This window comes from Procambarus clarkii, chromosome 47 (assembly GCF_040958095.1).
Source record: "Procambarus clarkii isolate CNS0578487 chromosome 47, FALCON_Pclarkii_2.0, whole genome shotgun sequence".
In the NCBI taxonomy this organism is placed as follows: domain Eukaryota; kingdom Metazoa; phylum Arthropoda; class Malacostraca; order Decapoda; family Cambaridae; genus Procambarus; species Procambarus clarkii.
Genome location: NC_091196.1, coordinates 4,136,798 through 4,160,556, shown reverse-complemented (window position 1 = coordinate 4,160,556; position 23,759 = coordinate 4,136,798).

Here is a 23,759-nt window from a genome sequence, read left to right as displayed (position 1 = left end):
CAAGACACTTTAAACCCCGGAGGCTGGGTACACACAAATCAGGACACTTTACACCCTGGAGGCTGGGTACACACACACCAGGACACTACACACCCTGGAGGCTGGGTACACACACACACCAGGACACTACACACACTGGAGATTGGGAACACACACACACCAGGGCACTACACGCCCTGGAGGCTGGGTACAAACACCAGGACACTACACACCCTGGAGGCTGGGTACACACACACACCAGGACACGACACCCAGGAGGCTGGGCACACACACACACACCAGGACACTACACACCCTGAAGGCTGGGTACACACACACCAGGACACTACACGCCCTGGAGGCTGGGTACACACACACACCAGGACACTACACACCCTGGAGGCTGGGTACACACAGACACCAGGACACTACACACCCTGGAGGCTGGGTACACACACACCAGGACACTACACGCCCTGGAGGCTGGGAACACACACACACCAGGACACGACACACCCTGGAGGCTGGGTACACACAAACCAGGACACTACACACCCTGGATGCTGGGTACACACACACCAGGACACTACACACCCTGGCGGCTGGGTACACACACACCAGGACACTACACACCCTGGAGGCTGGGTACACACACACCAGGACACTACTCACCCTGGAGGCTGGGTACACACACACCAGGACACTACACACCCTGGAAGCTGGGTACACACACACCAGGACACTACACACTCCGGAGGCTGGGTGCACACCCACTAGGACAATACACACCCCGGAGGCTGGGTACATACACACCAGGACACTACACACCTTGGAGGCTGGGTACACACTCACCAGAACAGTACACACCTTGGAGGTTGGGTACACACACATCAGAACACTACACACCCTGGAGGCTGGGTACACACACACCATGACACTACACACCCCGGAGGCTGGGTACACACACACTAGGACACTACACACCCTGGAGGCTGGGATCACACACACACCAGGACACTACACACCCTTGAGGCTGGGTACACACACACCAGGACACTACACACCCTGGAGGCTGGGTACACACACACAACAGGACACTATACACCCTGGAGGCTGGGTACACACACACCAAGACACTTTGCACCCTGGAGGCTGGGTACACACACACCAGGACACTACACACCCCGGAGGCTGGGTACACACACACCAGGACACTACACACCCTGGAGGTTGGGTACACACACACCAGGACACTACACACCCTGGAGGCTGGGTACAAGCACCAGGACACTACACACCCTGGAGGCTGGGTACACACACACACCATGACACTACACACCCTGGAGGTTGGGTACACACACACCAGGACACTACACACCCTGGAGGCTGGGTACATACACACACCAGGTCACTACACACCCTGGAGGCTGGGTACACACACACCAGGACACTACACACCCTGGAGGCTGGGTACACTCACACACCAGGACACTACACACCCTGGAGGCTGGGTACACACACACCAGGACACTACGCAGCCTGGAGGCTGGGTACACACACACACCAGGACACTACACACCCTGGAGGCTGGGTACACACAAACCAGGACACTACACACCCTGGAGGCTGGGTACACACACACCAGGACACTACACACCCTGGAGGCTGGGTACACACACACACCAGGACACTACACACCCTGGAGGCTGGGTACACACACACCAGGACACTACACACCCTGGAGGCTGGGTACACACACACAACAGGACACTATACACCCTGGAGGCTGGGTACACACACACCAGGACACTTTGCACCCTGGAGGTTGGGTACACACACACACCAGTATACTACACACCTTGGAGGCTGGGTACACACACACCAGGACACTACACACCCTGGAAACTGGGTACATACACCAGGACACTACACACCCTGGAGGCTGCGTGCACACACCAAGACACTACACACCCTGGAGGCTGGGTACACACACATCAAGACACTTTAAACCCCGGAGGCTGGGTACACACAAATCAGGACACTTTACACCCTGGAGGCTGGGTACACACACACCAGGACACTACACACCCTGGAGGCTGGGTACACACACACACCAGGACACTACACACACTGGAGATTGGGAACACACACACACCAGGGCACTACACGCCCTGGAGGCTGGGTACAAACACCAGGACACTACACACCCTGGAGGCTGGGTACACACACACACCAGGACACGACACCCTGGAGGCTGGGCACACACACACACACCAGGACACTACACACCCTGAAGGCTGGGTACACACACACCAGGACACTACACGCCCTGGAGGCTGGGTACACACACACACCAGGACACTACACACCCTGGAGGCTGGGTACACACAGACACCAGGACACTACACACCCTGGAGGCTGGGTACACACACACCAGGACACTACACGCCCTGGAGGCTGGGTACACACACACACCAGGACACGACACACCCTGGAGGCTGGGTACACACAAACCAGGACACTACACACCCTGGCAGCTGGGTACACACACACCAGGACACTACACACCCTGGAGGCTGGGTACACACACACCAGGACACTACTCACCCTGGAGGCTGGGTACACACACACCAGGACACTACACACCCTGGAAGCTGGGTACACACACACCAGGACACTACACACTCCGGAGGCTGGGTGCACACCCACTAGGACAATACACACCCCGGAGGCTGGGTACATACACACCAGGACACTACACACCTTGGAGGCTGGGTACACACTCACCAGAACAGTACACACCTTGGAGGTTGGGTACACACACACCAGAACACTACACACCCTGGAGGCTGGGTACACACACACCATGACACTACACACCCCGGAGGCTGGGTACACACACACTAGGACACTACACACCCTGGAGGCTGGGTACACACACACACCAGGACACTACACACCCTGGAGGCTGGGTACACACACACCAGGACACTACACACCCTGGAGGCTGGGTACACACACACAACAGGACACTATACACCCTGGAGGCTGGGTACACACACACCAAGACACTTTGCACCCTGGAGGCTGGGTACACACACACCAGGACACTACACACCCCGGAGGCTGGGTACACACACACCAGGACACTACACACCCTGGAGGTTGGGTACACACACACCAGGACACTACACACCCTGGAGGCTGGGTACAAGCACCAGGACACTACACACCCTGGAGGCTGGGTACACACACACACCAGGACACTACACACCCTGGAGGTTGGGTACACACACACCAGGACACAACACACCCTGGAGGCTGGGTACATACACACACCAGGTCACTACACACCCTAGAGGCTGGGTAAAAACACCAGGACACTACACACCCTGGAGGCTGGGTACACACACACCAGGACACTACACACCCTGGAGGCTGGGTACACACACACCAGGACACTACACACCCCGGAGGCTGGGTACACACACACACCAGGACACTACACACCCTGGAGGCTAGGTATACACACACACCACGACACTACACACCCTGGAGGCTGGGTAAACACACACTAAGACACTACACACCCTGGAGGCTGGGTACACACACACACCAGGACACTACACACCCTGGAGGCTCGGTACACACACACACCAGGACACTACACACCCTGGAGGCTGGGTACACACACAACAGGACACTTTACACCCTGGAGGTTTGGTACACACACACCAGGACACTGCACACCCTGGAGGCTGGGTACACACACATCGGGACACTACACACCCTGGAAGCTGGGTACACACACACCAGGACACTACACACTCCGGAGGCTGGGTACACACACACCATGACACTACACACCCTGGAGGCTGGGTACACACACACCAGGACACTACACACCCTGGAGGCTGGGTACACACACGCCAGGACACTACACACCCTGGTGGCTGGGTACACACACACCAGGACACTACACACCCTGGAAGTTGGGTACACACACATCAGGACACTACACACTCCAGAGGCTGGGTACACACACACCAGGACACTACACACCCTGGAGGCTGGGTACACACACACACCAGGACACTACACACCCTGGTGGCTGGGTACACACACACACCAGTACACTACACCCCCTGGAGGCTGGGTGCACAAACACACACAAGGACACTACACACCCTGGAGGCTGGGTACACACACTCACCAGGACACTACACACCCTGGAGGCTGGGTACACACACACCAGGACACTACACACACTGGAGGCTGGGTACACACACACCAGGACACTACACACCCTGGAGGCTGGGTACACACACACCATGACACTACACACCCTGGAGGCTGGGTACACTCACACACCAGGACACTACACACCCTGGAGGCTGGGTACACACACACCAGGACACAACGCAACCTGGAGGCTGGGTACACACACACACCAGGACACTACACACCCTGGAGGCTGGGTACACACACACCAGGATACTACACACCCTGGAGGCTGGGTACACACACACCAGGACACTACACACCCTGGAGGCTGGGTACACACACACACCAGGACACTACACACCCCGGAGGCTGGGTACACACAAACCAGGACACTACACACCCTGGAGGCTGGGTACACACACACCAGGACACTACGCAGCCTGGAGGCTGGGTACACACACACACCAGGACACTACACACCCTGGAGGCTGGGTACACACAAACCAGGACACTACACACCCTGGAGGCTGGGTACACACACACAAGGACACTACACACCCTGGAGGCTGGGTACACACACACACCAGGACACTACACACCCTGGAGGCTGGGTACACACACACCAGGACACTACACACCCTGGAGGCTGGGTACACACACACAACAGGACACTATACACCCTGGAGGCTGGGTACACACACACCAGGACACTTTGCACCCTGGAGGTTGGGTACACACACACACCAGTATACTACACACCTTGGAGGCTGGGTACACACACACCAGGACACTACACACCCTGGAAACTGGGTACATACACCAGGACACTACACACCCTGGAGGCTGCGTGCACACACCAAGACACTACACACCCTGGAGGCTGGGTACACACACATCAAGACACTTTAAACCCCGGAGGCTGGGTACACACAAATCAGGACACTTTACACCCTGGAGGCTGGGTACACACACACCAGGACACTACACACCCTGGAGGCTGGGTACACACACACACCAGGACACTACACACACTGGAGATTGGGAACACACACACACCAGGGCACTACACGCCCTGGAGGCTGGGTACAAACACCAGGACACTACACACCCTGGAGGCTGGGTACACACACACACCAGGACACGACACCCTGGAGGCTGGGCACACACACACACACCAGGACACTACACACCCTGAAGGCTGGGTACACACACACCAGGACACTACACGCCCTGGAGGCTGGGTACAAACACACACCAGGACACTACACACCCTGGAGGCTGGGTACACACAGACACCAGGACACTACACACCCTGGAGGCTGGGTACACACACACCAGGACACTACACGCCCTGGAGGCTGGGTACACACACACACCAGGACACGACACACCCTGGAGGCTGGGTACACACAAACCAGGACACTACACACCCTGGATGCTGGGTACACACACACCAGGACACTACACACCCTGGCGGCTGGGTACACACACACCAGGACACTACACACCCTGGAGGCTGGGTACACACACACCAGGACACTACTCACCCTGGAGGCTGGGTACACACACACCAGGACACTACACACCCTGGAAGCTGGGTACACACACACCAGGACACTACACACTCCGGAGGCTGGGTGCACACCCACTAGAACAATACACACCCCGGAGGCTGGGTACATACACACCAGGACACTACACACCTTGGAGGCTGGGTACACACTCACCAGAACAGTACACACCTTGGAGGTTGGGTACACACACACCAGAACACTACACACCCTGGAGGCTGGGTACACACACACCATGACACTACACACCCCGGAGGCTGGGTACACACACACTAGGACACTACACACCCTGGAGGCTGGGTACACACACACACCAGGACACTACACACCCTGGAGGCTGGGTACACACACACCAGGACACTACACACCCTGGAGGCTGGGTACACACACACAACAGGACACTATACACCCTGGAGGCTGGGTACACACACACCAAGACACTTTGCACCCTGGAGGCTGGGTACACACACACCAGGACACTACACACCCCGGAGGCTGGGTACACACACACCAGGACACTACACACCCTGGAGGTTGGGTACACACACACCAGGACACTACACACCCTGGAGGCTGGGTACAAGCACCAGGACACTACACACCCTGGAGGCTGGGTACACACACACACCAGGACACTACACACCCTGGAGGTTGGGTACACACACACCAGGACACTACACACCCTGGAGGCTGGGTACATACACACACCAGGTCACTACACACCCTGGAGGCTGGGTAAAAACACCAGGACACTACACACCCTGGAGGCTGGGTACACACACACCAGGACACTACACACCCTGGAGGCTGGGTACACACACACCAGGACACTACACACCCCGGAGGCTGGGTACACACACACACCAGGACACTACACACCCTGGAGGCTAGGTATACACACACACCACGACACTACACACCCTGGAGGCTGGGTAAACACACACCAAGACACTACACACCCTGGAGGCTGGGTACACACACACACCAGGACACTACACACCCTGGAGGCTCGGTACACACACACACCAGGACACTACACACCCTGGAGGCTGGGTACACACACAACAGGACACTTTACACCCTGGAGGTTTGGTACACACACACCAGGACACTGCACACCCTGGAGGCTGGGTACACACACATCGGGACACTACACACCCTGGAAGCTGGGTACACACACACCAGGACACTACACACTCCGGAGGCTGGGTACACACACACCATGACACTACACACCCTGGAGGCTGGGTACACACACACCAGGACACTACACACCCTGGAGGCTGGGTACACACACGCCAGGACACTACACACCCTGGTGGCTGGGTACACACACACCAGGACACTACACACCCTGGAAGTTGGGTACACACACATCAGGACACTACACACTCCAGAGGCTGGGTACACACACACCAGGACACTACACACCCTGGAGGCTGGGTACACACACACACCAGGACACTACACACCCTGGTGGCTGGGTACACACACACACCAGTACACAACACCCCCTGGAGGCTGGGTGCACAAACACACACAAGGACACTACACACCCTGGAGGCTGGGTACACACACTCACCAGGACACTACACACCCTGGAGGCTGGGTACACACACACCAGGACACTACACACACTGGAGGCTGGGTACACACACACCAGGACACTACACACCCTGGAGGCTGGGTACACACACACCATGACACTACACACCCTGGAGGCTGGGTACACACACACCAGGATACTACACACCCTGGAGGCTGGGTACACACACACCAGGACACTACACACCCTGGAGGCTGGGTACACACACACACCAGGACACTACACACCCCGGAGGCTGGGTACACACACACACCAGGACACTACACACCCCGGAGGCTGGGTACACACACACACACCAGGACACTACACACCCCGGAAGCTGGGTACACACACACACACCAGGACACTACACACCCTGGAGGCTGGGTACACACACACACCAGGAAACTACACGCCCTGGTGGCTGGGTACACACACACACCAGTACACTACACCCCCTGGAGGCTGGGTGCACAAACACACACAAGGACACTACACACCCTGGAGGCTGGGTACACACACTCACCAGGACACTACACACCCTGGTGGCTGGGTACACACACACCAGGACACTTCACACACTGGATGCTGGGTACACACACACCAGGACACTACACACTCTGGAGGCTGGGTACACACACACCATGACACTACACACCCTGGAGGCTGGGTACACTCACACACCAGGACACTACACACCCTGGAGGCTGGGTACACACACACCAGGACACTACGCAGCCTGGAGGCTGGGTACACACACACACCAGGACACTACACACCCTGGAGGCTGGGTACACACAAACCAGGACACTACACACCCTGGAGGCTGGGTACACACACACCAGGACACTACATACCCTGGAGGCAGGGTACACACACACACCAGGACACTACACACCCTGGAGGCTGGGTACACACACACCAGGACACTACACAACCTGGAGGCTGGGTACACACACACAACAGGACACTATACACCCTGGAGGCTGGGTACACACACACCAGGACACTTTGCACCCTGGAGGTTGGGTACACACACACACCAGTATACTACACACCTTGGAGGCTGGGTACACACACACCAGGACACTACACACCCTGGAAACTGGGTACATACACCAGGACACTACACACCCTGGAGGCTGCGTGCACACACCAGGACACTACACACCCTGGAGGCTGGGTACACGCACACCAAGACACTTTAAACCCCGGAGGCTGGGTACACACAAATCAGGACACTATACACCCTGGAGGCTGGGTACACACGCACCAGGACACTACACACCCTGGAGGCTGGGTTCACACACACACCAGGACACTACACACACTGGAGATTGGGTACACACACACACCAGGGCACTACACGCCCTGGAGGCTGGGTACAAACACCAGGACACTACACACCCTGGAGGCTGGGTACACACACACACCAGGACACTACACACCCTGGAGGCTGGGTACACACACACACCAGGACACGACACACCCTGGAGGCTGGGTACACACACACCAGGACACTACACGCCCTGGAGGCTGGGTTGATACACACCAGGACACTACACATCTTGGAGGCTGGGTACACACTCACCAGAACAGTACACACCTTGGAGGTTGGGTACACACACACCAGAACACTACACACCCTGGAGGCTGGGTACACACACACCATGACACTACACACCCTGGAGGCTGGGTACACACACGCCAGGACACTACACACCCTGGTGGCTGGGTACACACACACCAGGACACTACACACCCTGGAAGTTGGGTACACACACATCAGGACACTACACACCCTGGAAGTTGGGTACACACACATCAGGACACTACACACTCCAGAGGCTGGGTACACACACACCAGGACACTACACACCCTGGGGGCTGGGTACACACACACACCAGGACACTACACGCCTTGGTGGCTGGGTACACACACACACCAGTTCACTACACCCCCTGGAGGCTGGGTGCACAAACACACACAAGGACACTACACACCCTGGAGGCTGGGTACACACACTCACCAGGACACTACACACCCTGGAGGCTGGGTACACACACTCACCAGGACACTACACACCCTGGTGGCTGGGAACACACACACCAGGACACTACACACACTGGATGCTGGGTACACACACACCATGACACTACACACCCTGGAGGCTGGGTACACTCACACACCAGGACACTACACACCCTGGAGGCTGGGTACACACACACCAGGACACTACGCAGCCTGGAGGCTGGGTACACACACACACCAGGACACTACACACCCTGGAGGCTGGGTACACACAAACCAAGACACTACGCACCCTGGAGGCTGGGTACACACACACCAGGACACTACACACCCTGGAGGCTGGGTACACACACACCAGGACACTACACACCCTGGAGGCTGGGTACACACACACACAACAGGACACTATACACCCTGGAGGCTGGGTACACACACACCAGGACACTTTGCACCCTGGAGGTTGGGTACACACACACACCAGTATACTACACACCTTGGAGGCTGGGTACACACACACCAGGACACTACACACCCTGGAAACTGGGTACATACACCAGGACACTACACACCCTGGAGGCTGCGTGCACACACCAAGACACTACACACCCTGGAGGCTGGGTACACACACATCAAGACACTTTAAACCCCGGAGGCTGGGTACACACAAATCAGGACACTTTACACCCTGGAGGCTGGGTACACACACACCAGGACACTACACACCCTGGAGGCTGGGTACACACACACACCAGGACACTACACACACTGGAGATTGGGAACACACACACACCAGGGCACTACACGCCCTGGAGGCTGGGTACAAACACCAGGACACTACACGCCCTGGAGGCTGGGTACACACACACACCAGGACACGACACCCTGGAGGCTGGGCACACACACACACACCAGGACACTACACACCCTGGAGGCTGGGTACACACACACCAGGACACTACACGCCCTGGAGGCTGGGTACACACACACACCAGGACACTACACACCCTGGAGGCTGGGTACACACACACACCAGGACACTACACACCCTGGAGGCTGGGTACACACACACCAGGACACTACACGCCCTGGAGGCTGGGTACACACACACACCAGGACACGACACACCCTGGAGGCTGGGTACACACAAACCAGGACACTACACACCCTGGATGCTGGGTACACACACACCAGGACACTACACACCCTGGCGGCTGGGTACACACACACCAGGACACTACACACCCTGGAGGCTGGGTACACACACACCAGGACACTACTCACCCTGGAGGCTGGGTACACACACACCAGGACACTACACACCCTGGAAGCTGGGTACACACACACCAGGACACTACACACTCCGGAGGCTGGGTGCACACCCACTAGGACAATACACACCCCGGAGGCTGGGTACATACACACCAGGACACTACACACCTTGGAGGCTGGGTACACACTCACCAGAACAGTACACACCTTGGAGGTTGGGTACACACACACCAGAACACTACACACCCTGGAGGCTGGGTACACACACACCATGACACTACACACCCCGGAGGCTGGGTACACACACACTAGGACACTACACACCCTGGAGGCTGGGTACACACACACACCAGGACACTACACACCCTGGAGGCTGGGTACACACACACCAGGACACTACACACCCTGGAGGCTGGGTACACACACACAACAGGACACTATACACCCTGGAGGCTGGGTACACACACACCAAGACACTTTGCACCCTGGAGGCTGGGTACACACACACCAGGACACTACACACCCCGGAGGCTGGGTACACACACACCAGGACACTACACACCCTGGAGGTTGGGTACACACACACCAGGACACTACACACCCTGGAGGCTGGGTACAAGCACCAGGACACTACACACCCTGGAGGCTGGGTACACACACACACCAGGACACTACACACCCTGGAGGTTGGGTACACACACACCAGGACACTACACACCCTGGAAGCTGGGTACACACACACCAGGACACTACACACTCCGGAGGCTGGGTGCACACCCACTAGGACAATACACACCCCGGAGGCTGGGTACATACACACCAGGACACTACACACCTTGGAGGCTGGGTACACACTCACCAGAACAGTACACACCTTGGAGGTTGGGTACACACACACCAGAACACTACACACCCTGGAGGCTGGGTACACACACACCATGACACTACACACCCCGGAGGCTGGGTACACACACACTAGGACACTACACACCCTGGAGGCTGGGTACACACACACACCAGGACACTACACACCCTGGAGGCTGGGTTACACACACACCAGGACACTACACACCCTGGAGGCTGGGTACACACACACAACAGGACACTATACACCCTGGAGGCTGGGTACACACACACCAAGACACTTTGCACCCTGGAGGCTGGGTACACACACACCATGACACTACACACCCCGGAGGCTGGGTACACACACACCAGGACACTACACACCCTGGAGGTTGGGTACACACACACCAGGACACTACACACCCTGGAGGCTGGGTACAAGCACCAGGACACTACACACCCTGGAGGCTGGGTACACACACACACCAGGACACTACACACCCTGGAGGTTGGTTACACACACACCAGGACACTACACACCCTGGAGGCTGGGTACATACACACACCAGGTCACTACACACCCTGGAGGCTGGGTAAAAACACCAGGACACTACACACCCTGGAGGCTGGGTACACACACACCAGGACACTACACACCCTGGAGGCTGGGTACACACACACCAGGACACTACACACCCCGGAGGCTGGGTACACACACACACCAGGACACTACACACCCTGGAGGCTAGGTATACACACACACCACGACACTACACACCCTGGAGGCTGGGTACACACACAACAGGACACTTTACACCCTGGAGGTTGGGTACACACACACCAGGACACTACACACCCGGAGGCTTGGTACACACACACCAGGACACTACACACCCTGGAGGCTGGGTACACACACATCGGGACACTAAACACCCTGGAAGCTGGGTACACACACACCAGGACACTACACACTCCGGAGGCTGGGTACACACACACCATGACACTACACACCCTGGAGGCTGGGTACACACACACCAGGACACTACACACCCTGGAGGCTGGGTACACACACGCCAGGACACTACACACCCTGGTGGCTGGGTACACACACACCAGGACACTACACACCCTGGAAGTTGGGTACACACACATCAGGACACTACACACTCCAGAGGCTGGGTACACACACACCAGGACACTACACACCCTGGAGGCTGGGTACACACACACACCAGGACACTACACACCCTGGTGGCTGGGTACACACACACACCAGTACACTACACCCCCTGGAGGCTGGGTGCACAAACACACACAAGGACACTACACACCCTGGAGGCTGGGTACACACACTCACCAGGACACTACACACTCTGGAGGCTGGGTACACACACACCAGGACACTACACACACTGGAGGCTGGGTACACACACACCAGGACACTACACACCCTGGAGGCTGGGTACACACACACCATGACACTACACACCCTGGAGGCTGGGAACACTCACACACCAGGACACTACACACCCTGGAGGCTGGGTACACACACACCAGGACACAACGCAGCCTGGAGGCTGGGTACACACACACACCAGGACACTACACACCCTGGAGGCTGGGTACACACACACCAGGATACTACACACCCTGGAGGCTGGGTACACACACACCAGGACACTACACACCCTGGAGGCTGGGTACACACACACACCAGGACACTACACACCCCGGAGGCTGGGTACACACACACACCAGGACACTACACACCCCGGAGGCTGGGTACAAACACACACCAGGACACTACACACCCCGGAGGCTGGGTACACACACACACACCAGGACACTACACACCCTGGAGGCTGGGTACACACACACACCAGGAAACTACACGCCCTGGTGGCTGGGTACACACACACACCAGTACACTACACCCCCTGGAGGCTGGGTGCACAAACACACACAAGGACACTACACACCCTGGAGGCTGGGTACACACACTCACCAGGACACTACACACCCTGGTGGCTGGGTATACACACACCAGGACACTACACACACTGGAGGCTGGGTACACACACACCAGGACACTACACACTCTGGAGGCTGGGTACACACACACCATGACACTACACACCCTGGAGGCTGGGTACACTCACACACCAGGACACTACACACCCTGGAGGCTGGGTACACACACACCAGGACACTACGCAGCCTGGAGGCTGGGTACACACACACACCAGGACACTACACACCCTGGATGCTGGGTACACACAAACCAGGACACTACACACCCTGGAGGCTGGGTACACACACACCAGGACACTACATACCCTGGAGGCTGGGTACACACACACACCAGGACACTACACCCCCTGGAGGTTGGGTACACACACACCAGGACACTACACACCCTGGAGGCTGGGTACACACACACAACAGGACACTATACACCCTGGAGGCTGGGTACACACACACCAGGACACTTTGCACCCTGGAGGTTGGGTACACACACACACCAGTATACTACACACCTTGGAGGCTGGGTACACACACACCAGGACACTACACACCCTGGAAACTGGGTACATACACCAGGACACTACACACCCTGGAGGCTGCGTGCACACACCAGGACACTACACACCCTGGAGGCTGGGTACACGCACACCAAGACACTTTAAACCCCGGAGGCTGGGTACACACAAATCAGGACACTATACACCCTGGAGGCTGGGTACACACACACCAGGACATTACACACCCTGGAGGCTGGGTACACACACACACCAGGACACTACACACACTGGAGATTGGGTACACACACACACCAGGGCACTACACGCCCTGGAGGCTGGGTACAAACACCAGGACACTACACACCCTGGTGGCTGGGTACACACACACACCAGGACACGACACACCCTGGAGGCTAGGCACACACACACTCACCAGGACACTACACACCCTGGAGGCTGGGTACACACACACCAGGACACTACACGCCCTGGAGGCTGGGTACATACACACCAGGACACTACACATCTTGGAGGCTGGGTACACACTCACCAGAACAGTACACACCTTGGAGGTTGGGTACACACACACCAGAACACTACACACCCTGGAGGCTGGGTACACACACACCATGACACTACACACCCTGGAGGCTGGGTACACACACGCCAGGACACTACACACCCTGGTGGCTGGGTACACACACACCAGGACACTACACAACCTGGAAGTTGGGTACACACACATCAGGACACTACACACCCTGGGAGTAGGGTACACACACATCAGGACACTACACACTCCAGAGGCTGGGTACACACACACCAGGACACTACACACCCTGGGGGCTGGGTACACACACACACCAGGACACTACACGCCCTGGTGGCTGGGTACACACACACACCAGTTCACTACACCCCCTGGAGGCTGGGTGCACAAACACACACAAGGACACTACACACCCTGGAGGCTGGGTACACACACTCACCAGGACACTACACACCCTGGTGGCTGGGAACACACACACCAGGATACTACACACACTGGAGGCTGGGTACACACACACCAGGACACTACACACCCTGGAGGCTGGGTACACTCACACACCAGGACACTACACACCCTGGAGGCTGGGTACACACACACCAGGACACTACGCAGCCTGGAGGCTGGGTACACACACACACCAGGACACTACACACCCTGGAGGCTGGGTACACACAAACCAGGAAACTACACACCCTGGAGGCTGGGTACACACACACCAGGACACTACACACCCTGGAGGCTGGGTACACACACACACCAGGACACTACACACCCTGGAGGCTGGGTACACACACGCCAGGACACTACACACCCTGGAGGCTGGGTACACACACACAACAGGACACTATTCACCCTGGAGGCTGGGTACACACACACCAGGACACTTTGCACTCTGGAGGTTGGGTACACACACACACCAGTATACTACACACCTTGGAGGCTGGGTACACACACACCAGGACACTACACACCCTGGAAACTGGGTACATACACCAGGACACTACACACCCTGGAGGCTGCGTGCACACACCAAGACACTACACACCCTGGAGGCTGGGTACACACACATCAAGACACTTTAAACCCCGGAGGCTGGGTACACACAAATCAGGACACTTTACACCCTGGAGGCTGGGTACACACACACCAGGACACTACACACCCTGGAGGCTGGGTACACACACACACCAGGACACTACACACAATGGAGATTGGGAACACACACACACCAGGGCACTACACGCCCTGGAGGCTGGGTACAAACACCAGGACACTACACACCCTGGAGGCTGGGTACACACACACACCAGGACACGACACCCTGGAGGCTGGGCACACACACACACACCAGGACACTACACACACTGGAGGCTGGGTACACACACACCAGGACACTACACGCCCTGGAGGCTGGGTACACACACACACCAGGACACTACACACCCTGGAGGCTGGGTACACACACACACAAGGACACTACACACCCTGGAGGCTGGGTACACACACACCAGGACACTACACGCCCTGGAGGCTGGGTACACACACACACCAGGACACGACACACCCTGGAGGCTGGGTACACACAAACCAGGACACTACACACCCTGGATGCTGGGTACACACACACCAGGACACTACACACCCTGGCGGCTGGGTACACACACACCAGGACACTACACACCCTGGAGGCTGGGTACACACACACCAGGACACTACTCACCCTGGAGGCTGGGTACACACACACCAGGACACTACACACCCTGGAAGCTGGGTACACACACACCAGGACACTACACACTCCGGAGGCTGGGTGCACACCCACTAGGACAATACACACCCACACACCCCGGAGGCTGGGTACACACACGCCAGGACACTACACACCCTGGTGGCTGGGTACACACACACCAGGACACTACACACCCTGGAAGTTGGGTACACACACATCAGGACACTACACACCCTGGAAGTTGGGTACACACACATCAGGACACTACACACTCCAGAGGCTGGGTACACACACACCAGGACACTACACACCCTGGGGGCTGGGTACACACACACACCAGGACACTACACGCCCTGGTGGCTGGGTACACACACACACCAGTTCACTACACCCCCTGGAGGCTGGGTGCACAAACACACACAAGGACACTACACACCCTGGAGGCTGGGTACACACACTCACCAGGACACTACACACCCTGGTGGCTGGGAACACACACACCAGGACACTACACACACTGGAGGCTGGGTACACACACACCAGGACACTACACACCCTGGAGGCTGGGTACACTCACACACCAGGACACTACACACCCTGGAGGCTGGGTACACACACACCAGGACACTACGCAGCCTGGAGGCTGGGTACACACACACACCAGGACACTACACACCCTGGAGGCTGGGTACACACAAACCAGGACACTACACACCCTGGAGGCTGGGTACACACACACCAGGACACTACACACCCTGGAGGCTGGGTACACACACACACCAGGACACTACACACCCTGGAGGCTGGGTACACACACACCAGGACACTACACACCCTGGAGGCTGGGTACACACACACAACAGGACACTATACACCCTGGAGGTTGGGTACACACACACACCAGTATACTACACACCTTGGAGGCTGGGTACACACACACCAGGACACTACACACCCTGGAAACTGGGTACATACACCAGGACACTACACACCCTGGAGGCTGCGTGCACACACCAAGACACTACACACCCTGGAGGCTGGGTACACACACAACAAGACACTTTAAACCCCGGAGGCTGGGTACACACAAATCAGGACACTTTACACCCTGGAGGCTGGGTACACACACACCAGGACACTACACACCCTGGAGGCTGGGTACACACACACACCAGGACACTACACAAAATGGAGATTGGGAACACACACACACCAGGGCACTACACGCCCTGGAGGCTGGGTACAAACACCAGGACACTACACACCCTGGAGGCTGGGTACACACACACACCAGGACACGACACCCTGGAGGCTGGGCACACACACACACACCAGGACACTACACACCCTGGAGGCTGGGCACACACACACCAGGACACTACACGCCCTGGAGGCTGGGTACACACACACACCAGGACACTACACACCCTGGAGGCTGGGTACACACACACACCAGGACACTACACACCCTGGAGGCTGGGTACACACACACCAGGACACTACACGCCCTGGAGGCTGGGTACACACACACACCAGGACACGACACACCCTGGAGGCTGGGTACACACAAACCAGGACACTACACACCCTGGATGCTGGGTACACACACACCAGGACACTACACACCCTGGCGGCTGGGTACACACACACCAGGACACTACACACCCTGGAGGCTGGGTACACACACACCAGGACACTACTCACCCTGGAGGCTGGGTACACACACACCAGGACACTACACACCCTGGAAGATGGGTACACACACACCAGGACACTACACACTCCGGAGGCTGGGTGCACACCCACTAGGAAAATACACACCCCGGAGGCTGGGTACATACATACCAGGACACTACACACCTTGGAGGCTGGGTACACACTCACCAGAACAGTACACACCTTGGAGGTTGGGTACACACACACCAGAACACTACACACCCTGGAGGCTGGGTACACACACACCATGACACTACACACCCCGGAGGCTGGGTACACACACACTAGGACACTACACACCCTGGAGGCTGGGTACACACACACACCAGGACACTACACACCCTGGAGGCTGGGTACACACACACCAGGACACTACACACCCTGGAGGCTGGGTACACACACACAACAGGACACTATACACCCTGGAGGCTGGGTACACACACACCAAGACACTTTGCACCCTGGAGGCTGGGTACACACACACCAGGACACTACACACCCCGGAGGCTGGGTACACACACACCAGGACACTACACACCCTGGAGGTTGGGTACACACACACCAGGACACTACACACCCTGGAGGTTGGGTACACACACACCAGGACACTACACACCCTGGAGGCTGGGTACATACACACACCAGGTCACTACACACCCTGGAGGATGGGTAAAAACACCAGGACACTACACACCCTGGAGGCTGGGTACACACACACCAGGACACTACACACCCTGGAGGCTGGGTACACACACACCAGGACACTACACACCCCGGAGGCTGGGTACACACACACACCAGGACACTACACACCCTGGAGGCTAGGTATACACACACACCACGACACTACACACCCTGGAGGCTGGGTAAACACACACCAAGACACTACACACCCTGGAGTCTGGGTACACACACACACCAGGACACTACACACCCTGGAGGCTCGGTACACACACACACCAGGACACTACACACCCTGGAGGCTGGGTACACACACAACAGGACACTTTACACCCTGGAGGTTGGTTACACACACACCAGGACACTACACACCCGGAGGCTTGGTACACACACACCAGGACACTACACACCCTGGAGGCTGGGTACACACACATCGGGACACTACACACCCTGGAAGCTGGGTACACACACACCAGGACACTACACTCTCCGGAGGCTGGGTACACACACACCATGACACTACACACCCTGGAGGCTGGGTACACACACACCAGGACACTACACACCCTGGAGGCTGGGTACACACACGCCAGGACACTACACACCCTGGTGGCTGGGTACACACACACCAGGACACTACACACCCTGGAAGTTGGGTACACACACATCAGGACACTACACACTCCAGAGGCTGGGTACACACACACACCAGTACACTACACCCCCTGGAGGCTGGGTGCACAAACACACACAAGGACACTACACACCCTGGAGGCTGGGTACACACACTCTCCAGGACACTACACACTCTGGAGGCTGGGTACACACACACCAGGACACTACACACACTGGAGGCTGGGTACACACACACCAGGACACTACACACCCTGGAGGCTGGGTACACACACACCATGACACTACTCACCCTGGAGGCTGGGTACACTCACACACCAGGACACTACACACCCTGGAGGCTGGGTACACACACACCAGGACACAACGCAGCCTGGAGGCTGGGTACACACAAACACCAGGACACTACACACCCTGGAGGCTGGGTACACACACACCAGGACACAACGCAGCCTGGAGGCTGGGTACACACACACACCAGGACACTACACACCCTGGAGGCTGGGTACACACACACCAGGATACTACACACCCTGGAGGCTGGGTACACACACACACCAGGACACTACACACCCCGGAGGCTGGGTACACACACACACCAGGACACTACACACCCCGGAGGCTGGGTACACACACACACACCAGGACACTACACACCCCGGAGGCTGGGTACACACACACACACCAGGACACTACACACCCTGGAGGCTGGGTACACACACACACCAGGAAACTACACGCCCTGGTGGCTGGGTACACACACACACCAGTACACTACACCCCCTGGAGGCTGGGTGCACAAACACACACAAGGACACTACACACCCTGGAGGCTGGGTACACACACTCACCAGGACACTACACACCCTGGTGGCTGGGTACACACACACCAGGACACTACACACACTGGAGGCTGGGTACACACACACCAGGACACTACACACTCTGGAGGCTGGGTACACACACACCATGACACTACACACCCTGGAGGCTGGGTACACTCACACACCAGGACACTACACACCCTGGAGGCTGGGTACACACACACCAGGACACTACGTAGCCTGGAGGCTGGGTACACACACACACCAGGACACTACATACCCTGGAGGCTGGGTACACACAAACCAGGACACTACACACCCTGGAGGCTGGGTACACACACACCAGGACACTACATACCCTGGAGGCTGGGTACACACACACACCAGGACACTACACACCCTGGAGGCTGGGTACACACACACCAGGACACTACACACCCTGGAGGCTGGGTACACACACACAACAGGACATTATACACCCTGGAGGCTGGGTACACACACACCAGGACACTTTGCTCCCTGGAGGTTGGGTACACACACACACCAGTATACTACACACCTTGGAGGCTGGGTACACACACACCAGGACACTACACACCCTAGAAACTGGGTACATACACCAGGACACTACACACCCTGGAGGCTGCGTGCACACACCAGGACACTACACACCCTAGAGGCTGGGTACACGCACACCAAGACACTTTAAACCCCGGAGGCTGGGTACACACAAATCAGGACACTATACACCCTGGAGGCTGGGTACACACTCACCAGGACACTACACACCCTGGAGGCTGGGTACACACACACACCAGGACACTACACACACTGGAGATTGGGTACACACACACACCAGGGCACTACACGCCCTGGAGGCTGGGTACAAACACCAGGACACTACACACCTTGGAGGCTGGGTACACACACACACCAGGACACGACACACCCTGGAGGCTAGGCACACACACACACACCAGGACACTACACACCCTGGAGGCTGGGTACACACACACCAGGACACTACACGCCCTGGAGGCTGGGTACATACACACCAGGACACTACACATCTTGGAGGCTGGGTACACACTCACCAGAACAGTACACACCTTGGAGGTTGGGTACACACACACCAGAACACTACACACCCTGGAGGCTGGGTACACACACACCATGACACTACACACCCCGGAGGCTGGGTACACACACATTAGGACACTACACACCCTGGAGGCTGGGTACACACACACACCAGGACACTACACACCCTGGAGGCTGGGTACACACACACCAGGACACTACACACCCTGGAGGCTGGGTACACACACACAACAGGACACTATACACCCTGGAGGCTGGGTACACACACACCAGGACACTTTGCACCCTGGAGGCTGGGTATACACACACCAGGACACTACACACCCCGGAGGCTGGGTACACACACACACCAGGACACTACACACCCTGGAGGCTAGGTATACACACACACCACGACACTACACACCCTGGAGGCTGGGTAAACACACACCAAGACACTACACCCCCTGGAGGCTGGGTACACACACACACCAGGACACTACACACCCTGAAGGCTGGGTACACACACACACCAGGACACTACACACCCTGGAGGCTGGGTACACACACAACAGGACACTTTACACCCTGGAGGTTGGGTACACACACACCAGGACACTACACACCCGGAGGCTTGGTACACACACACCAGGACACTACACACCCTGGAGGCTGGGTTCACACACATCGGGACACTACACACCCTGGAAGCTGGGTACACACACACCAGGACACTACACACTCCAGAGGCTGGGTACACACACACCAGGACACTACACACCCTGGAGGCTGGGTACACACACACCAGGACACTATACACCCTGGAGGCTGGATACACATACGCCAGGACACTACACACCCTGGTGGCTGGGTACACACACACCAGGACACTACACACCCTGGAAGTTGGGTACACACACATCAGGACACTACACACCCTGGAAGTTGGGTACACACACATCAGGACACTACACACTCCAGAGGCTGGGTACACACACACCAGGACACTACACACCCTGGGGGCTGGGTACACACACACACCAGGACACTACACGCCCTGGTGGCTGGGTACACACACACACCAGTACACTACACCCCCTGGAGGCTGGGTGCACAAACACACACAAGGACACTACACACCCTGGAGGCTGGGTACACACACTCACCAGGACACTACACACCCTGGTGGCTGGGAACACACACACCAGGACACTACACACACTGGAGGCTGGGTACACACACACCAGGACACTACACACCCTGGAGGCTGGGTACACACACACCATGACACTACACACCATGGAGGCTGGGTACACTCACACACCAGGACACTACACACCCTGGAGGCTGGGAACACACACACCAGGACACTACGCAGCCTGGAGGCTGGGTACACACACACACCAGGACACTACACACCCTGGAGGCTGGGTACACACAAACCAGGACACTACACACCCTGGAGGCTGGGTACACACACACCAGGACACTACACACCCTGGAGGCTGGGTACACACACACACCAGGACACTACACACCCTGGAGGCTGGGTACACACACACCAGGACACTACACACCCTGGAGGCTGGGTACACACACACAACAGGACACTATACACCCTGGAGGCTGGGTACACACACACCAGGACACTTTGCACCCTGGAGGTTGGGTACACACACACACCAGTATACTACACACCTTGGAGGCTGGGTACACACACACCAGGACACTACACACAACCTGGAGGCTACCTGGAGGCTGCGTGCACACACCAAGACACTACACACCCTCGAGGCTGGGTACACACACATCAAGACACTTTAAACCCCGGAGGCTGGGTACACACAAATCAGGACACTTTACACCCTGGAGGCTGGGTACACACACACCAGGACACTACACACCCTGGAGGCTGGGTACACACACACACCAGGACACTACACACACTGGAGATTGGGTACACACACACACCAGGGCACTACACGCCCTGGAGGCTGGGTACAAACACCAGGACACTACACACCCTGGAGGCTGGGTACACACACACACCAGGACACTACACCAGGGCGAATGTGGTCCCAATATACAAAAAAGGCGACAGACAAGAGGCACTGAACTACAGGCCAGTGTCCTTGACTTGTATACCATGCAAGGTGATGGAGAAGATCGTGAGAAAAAACCTGGTAACACATCTGGAGAGAAGGGACTTCGTGACAAATCGCCAACATGGATTCAGGGAGGGTAAATCTTGCCTTACAGGCTTGATAGAATTCTACGATCAGGTGACACAGATTAAGCAAGAAAGAGAGGGCTGGGCGGACTGCATTTTCTTGGATTGTCGGAAAGCCTTTGACACAGTACCGCATAAGAGGCTGGTACATAAGCTGGAGAGACAGGCAGGTGTAGCTGGTAAGGTGCTCCAGTGGATAAGGGAGTATCTAAGCAATAGGAAGCAGAGAGTTACGGTGAGGGGTGAGACCTCCGATTGGCGTGAAGTCACCAGTGGAGTCCCACAGGG